The following is a 5847-nucleotide window of genomic DNA, read 5'->3' on the forward strand; positions in this document are numbered from 1 at the left end:
ATGATAAAGATTTGGGACTGATTTTGTTGTATTAGGTGCAGGGTCTCTGGTTTAATTCCTAGGTCAACAATCCACTTTGAGTTGAGTTTTGAGCAGGGTGAGGGATAGAAGTTTAATTTTATTTTGCTGCATATGGATTTACCATTTTCTCAACACCAAATGTTGAAGAAGTTACCTTTTCTCCAATGTAGGTGTTGGTGCTTTTGTCTTGAATAACATAAGTGTATATATGTGGGTTTTTTTGTGTCTTCTGTTCTGCACCATTGGTCTACATGTCTGTTTTATTGCCAATATCATGCTTTCTTTTAAATTTTTACTATGGCTCTGTAGTATAGTTTAAGGTCTGGTATAGTGATGCTTACTACTAAGTATTTGTCTATTGTGGTTCTATTACATTTTGAAATAGTTTCACAAATGCTCTATTTCTATGAAGACTGTCATTAGGATATTAATAGGAATTGCACTAAATATGCATAATGCTTTTGGTAGAATGGCCATTTTGATGATGTAATTTTGCCTTTCCAGGAGCATGGGACATCTTTCCATCTTCAAAAGTCTTCTTCAATTTCTTTCTTTAGTGTTTTGTAGTTTTCATTGTAGAGGTCTTTCCCCTCTTTTGTTAGATCAATTGTAAATTTTTTTGAGGTTTTTGTGAATGGGGTAATTTCGCTGATTTCTCTCAGTGGATTCATGACAGATGTACACAAGTGCATTTGACTTATGGGTGTTAATTTTATATCCTGCTATTTTGCTGAATTCATTTATTAGTTCTAGAAGTTTTCTGGTGGAAATTGTTGAATCTTCTCAATACTAAAACATGTCATCAGCAAATAGTGATAGTTTGAGTCCTTCTTTTCCTATTCTTATCCCTTTAATTTTGTTCTTCTAATTGCTCTGGTAAGAGTTTCAAGGATGAGGTTGAGTAAAAGTGGTGAAACAGGGCATCCTTATGTTGTTCCAGTTGTTAGAAAAGATGCTTTGAATTTTTCTCCATTTGGAATGATGTTGGCCTTGGGTTTAGCATATATGGCTTCTATAATATTGAGGTATGATCCTACTGTCCCTAATTTTCCTAGTGCTTTGAGCATAAAGAGGTGGTGTGTTTTGTCATCTGTTGAGATGATCATATGATTCTTGTCTTTAAGTGTATTGATGTGATGGATTATGTTAACTGATTTCCATATGCTGAACCAACCATGCATTCCTGGGATGAACCCAACTTCATCATGGTGCACTATCTTCTTAAAATGTTTTTGTACATGATTGTCAGAATTTATTGAGAATATTTATTGAGAATATTTTGTATTCAAGTTCATCAGAGATATTGGTGTGTAGTTTTCTTTTCTCGAGGTGTATTTGCATGACCTTTGTATCAGGGAGAAACTACCCTCATAGAAAGAGTTTGGAAAGTATTGCTTCTTATCTATTTCATGGAATAATTTGAGAAGTGTTGTTGTAATGTCCTATTTTATAATTTATTTATTTTGATTCATTGTAAACAAATGGGGTAAAACTTATTTCTCTGGTTGTACTTGAAGAAGAGTCATGCCATTTGTGTAAGCATACATGTTCATAGGGTAATGATGTTGGACTCAGTCTGTTATTTTCCACTTCTGCCTAACCCTCCCACCCTTCTTTCCTCTAAACAATCTATCCTTCCTCCATTATTGTCTTCCTCCCACCCCCATTATGTATCAACATCCATTTATCAGAGTTTCTTTATCCTTTGGTTTTTTGGCATTGGCTTATATCACTCAGCATGATATTCTCCAGCTTCATCCATTTTCCTGCAAATGCCATAATTTTATTCTTCTTATGGCTGAGTAATATTCCATTGTATTTATAAAACACAAATTCTTTATCCATTCATCAATTGAAGGGCATCTAGTTTGGTTCCACAATCTATCTATTGTGAATTGAGCAGCTATGAACATTGATGTGGCTGTATCTCTGAAGCATGCTGATTTTAAGTACTGTGGGTATATGCCAAGGAGTGAGATAGCTGGGTCAAATGGTGGTTCCATTCCAAGTTTCTAAGGAATCTCCACATTGCTTTCCAGAGTGGTTGTACTAATTTGCAACCCCACCAACAATGTATGAGTGTACCTTTTTCCCCACATCCTCACCAACACCTATTGTTGCTAATGTTCTTGATAATCACCATTCTAATTGGAGTGAGATGGAATCTTAGGGTAGTTTAGATTTGCATTTCTTTTATTACTTGAGATGTTGAACTTCTTTTCATTTATCTGTTGATTGCTTGTAGTTCTTCTTCTGTGAAGTGTCAGCTTATTTCCTTAGCCCATTTGTTGTTTGGATTATTTGTATTCTTGGTGTAAAGTTTTTCAAGTTCTTTATGGATTCTGGAAATTAGTGCTCTATCTGAAGCATATGTGGCAAACATTTTCTTCCACTCTCTAGGTTCTCTCTTCACATTAGTGACATTTCCTTTGCTGAGAAAAACTTTTAGTTTGAATATATCCCAATTATTGATTCCTGCTTTAAATCAGACTTAAGGAAGTCTGATTCTAAGCCAACAAGATGAAGATTTGAACCTACTTTTTCTTATATAATGTGCAGGATCTCTGGTCCAATTCCAGGGTCATTGATCCATTTTGAGTTGAGTTTTCTGCAGGGTGAGTGATAGGGGTTTACTTTCATTCTACTGCATATGGATTTCCAGTATTCCTAGCACCATTTTTTGAAGCAGCTACCTTTTCTTCATTGTATGTTTTTGGCACCTTGGTCTAGTATGAGAAAACTGTATTTATTTGGGTGTGTGTCTGTGTCCTCTCTTCTGTACCATTGATCTACCTGTCTATTTTGGTGCCCGTACCATGCAGTTTTTGTTCCTATTGCTCTGTAGTATACTTGAATATCTGGTATTGTGATACCCCTGCTTCACTCTTCCTGCTAAGGACTGCTTTAGCTATTCTTGGTCTCTTATTTTTCCAAATGAATTTCATGATTGCTTGCTCTATTTCTATGAGGTACATCATTGGAATTGCATTGAATTTGTATAGCACTTTTGGTAGGATGGCCATTTTGACAATATTTATTCTGCCTATGTAAGAACATGGGATATCTTTCCATTTTCTAAAGTTTTCTTTAATTTCTTTCTTTAGTGTTCTGTAGTTCTCATTTAGAGGTCCTTCACCTCTTTCGGTAGATTGATTCCCAATATTTAATATTTTGAGGTTATTTTTAATGGGATAGTTTTCCTAAATTCTTTCTCATGATTCATCACTTATGAATAAAAATGCATTAGATTTATGAGTATTGATTTTATATCCTGCTACTTTAGTGAACCTAATACAGAAAATAAATGTCTGAGGAAGTAACTCATTTGTATAATTTTACAAGGTTCGGTAATAGGTGCAATGCCATCTGAGGTCACATTGGTGATGACAGTAGCAGGGAATGAGTAGTGTGGGACATGTAGAAGACCCACAAGAAAGCAAGGGAACACAGGATATGATGTGGAGATTTATGTTTGAACTTTACCAAACAAGAGCTTCTTGGGCTGAGGGTGATGGCATGGAGGACACTCAGCAGGCAGGTGGCACAAATGGAGAAGCCCCTCAAAAACCTGTACAAGTAGATGATTGATTTGCATTTGATGTCATCCCAAAAATCCTAAGACAAAATCTTATTTGTAACTATGAACAGCAAATTTATCAGCATCCCAGGTGTATTAGGGCCAAGAGACCAATGATCATATCAGTGGGCTTCAGCTTGTGCTGGAGAAGGAATGTGAAGATGTGGAAGAAAAGAAGGATGGTGTTGGCTGAGATCCCAATACCAACTTCAGAGAAAAATGCATTTCTTTTGCTAGTATAATCATATAGTTGGTCATTCTTTTTTATCTTTTGGGCAAGGATCAAATAGTGTCTATCTTAGGAGAAAAGGAAGAAAAAGATTTTATTTCAAATAGTATCACCTTCATGAATTTCAGCCTATACTATTACCATCAGGATATGTGTGAAGTCACCCCAACACCCCCTTTCCCACTTCCCCACCCAAGTGTCTCTGACATCCTCCAGATGGCATTTTCTTATTATCACCAAAACATGTCTGGATTATGTAACAATTGTGGGACTCCCACTGTACATTGGATTCCTGTCCATTCAGAATTATCATATGCTATTGAAAATAGTGGTTGATTATAATCTCATTGTGAAGTTTTCTGGATTAGTGCCTTAATTGAGTTTCATCTTTCTCTTACATCAGCCTCAAGTACATATTGAAAATTCTGCAATTTTTGAGGAATGCAAATGGCAGTATTGCATAATGCAGAATTCTCTCTCAAGAAATGAATCTTGATGGAGTAATTTTCTATCTGGGTGTATTATTTCTGTGCTATCCCTGTTCTGGTTTATTAACAGACATAATATCTTTAATACATTAAATGAGTCAACATTGAGAATTACACACTCTAAGACACATTGTTTGAATTTGTACCTGTGATTTCTCATTATGTTCAAGTGTGATCTTAAGCAGTCTAAGATTCTAACCTCTCATCATCTCATCTGTAGAATGTTCAGTGATATTACATGAACTCTAGAGCTATTATGTGTGCAAGAAGATGAAATACCACATATGAATGTATAATGTATAATGCTTATAATGTATAATGACATTGGGAAATATTGGCAATTATTTTTTTTAATAATGCAGTTCTCATACATGTGACCTTGGAGATTTAATTCAATTCTTTTAACAATAACTACCTCTGTTGTTGCCTCAAAAATATTTCCATAATTTTGTAACATTTTATCACTATCTCTACTATAGCCTTTGGTGGTATTTTAGGACTATTTTTGAATCCCAAGTGTAGCTACTCATCTTGTGTACATGTTATCATCATCACCAGAATAACTGTCCTAAGTGAGCCAATTCCAATTATCAAATATTAATAAGAACATATTCTAATGTATTCTACTCAGTCATCTGCAACTAGGGTTGTAATAGAAGTCACAGTTAATATATATTCTGAGTCTTATCATTTTAAGGATATAATTACAGAACAAGAATTTGACCTACATCTGAAGGATGAACCTCCAAAAGAGTTCCAATTGTCATATCCAGGAAGCAAGCAATTTTTCAGTTCAGAGGCAAAAGTGTAAACTTGACATAGAAAATTCAACATTGATATACTAAAGGAATATTTACTGTACAAGCCATGTTTTGCTTTAATTCAAGTATCTGGAACCATAGGTATAAATTTTAAGTCATTTCCAGCTATACATTGAAAAATAAAACTCATCAGAAAATCATGCATGTGAGGCTAAATCTTTGCATGGCTCTTTAGAGCATGTATATCTACAAGTCAAGATTCAAGGACCAGGCACAGTGATGCATGACTCTAATCTCAGTGACTGAGAATTCTGAGACAAGAAGATTTCAAGTACAAATCCAGTCCTAGCAATAGGAAGGTGCTAAGCAACTCAGCGAGACACTGTCTCTAAATAAATTACAAAATAGAGGTGGAGATATAGCTCAGTGGTTAAGTGCCCCTGAGTTCAATCACTGGTACAAAAAAAAAAGATATTAAGAGAAACCAGAAATGTTAAGTATTCAAGAAAATGCAATATGATGTAAAAATCTGATGTTATGTAGATAATTGGTTAAATATTGAAGTGTTGATTTTTGTTTATTGTAATTTTTACTTGGAATCTATTGTCCTTGGCTATGGAACCTACTATTATAATTCATCATGTGTATACAATGCATTTTGATCAAATGAGATCAATTTCCATCTTCTCAAATGTTATCACTTTTATGATAAAAACCTGCAAACCCTTCTTGTGTTATTTTATATTTTATAACTAATTATGATAGAGTGTA

This window comes from Sciurus carolinensis, chromosome 19 (genome assembly GCF_902686445.1).
Source record: "Sciurus carolinensis chromosome 19, mSciCar1.2, whole genome shotgun sequence".
NCBI classification, from domain to species: Eukaryota; Metazoa; Chordata; class Mammalia; order Rodentia; family Sciuridae; genus Sciurus; species Sciurus carolinensis.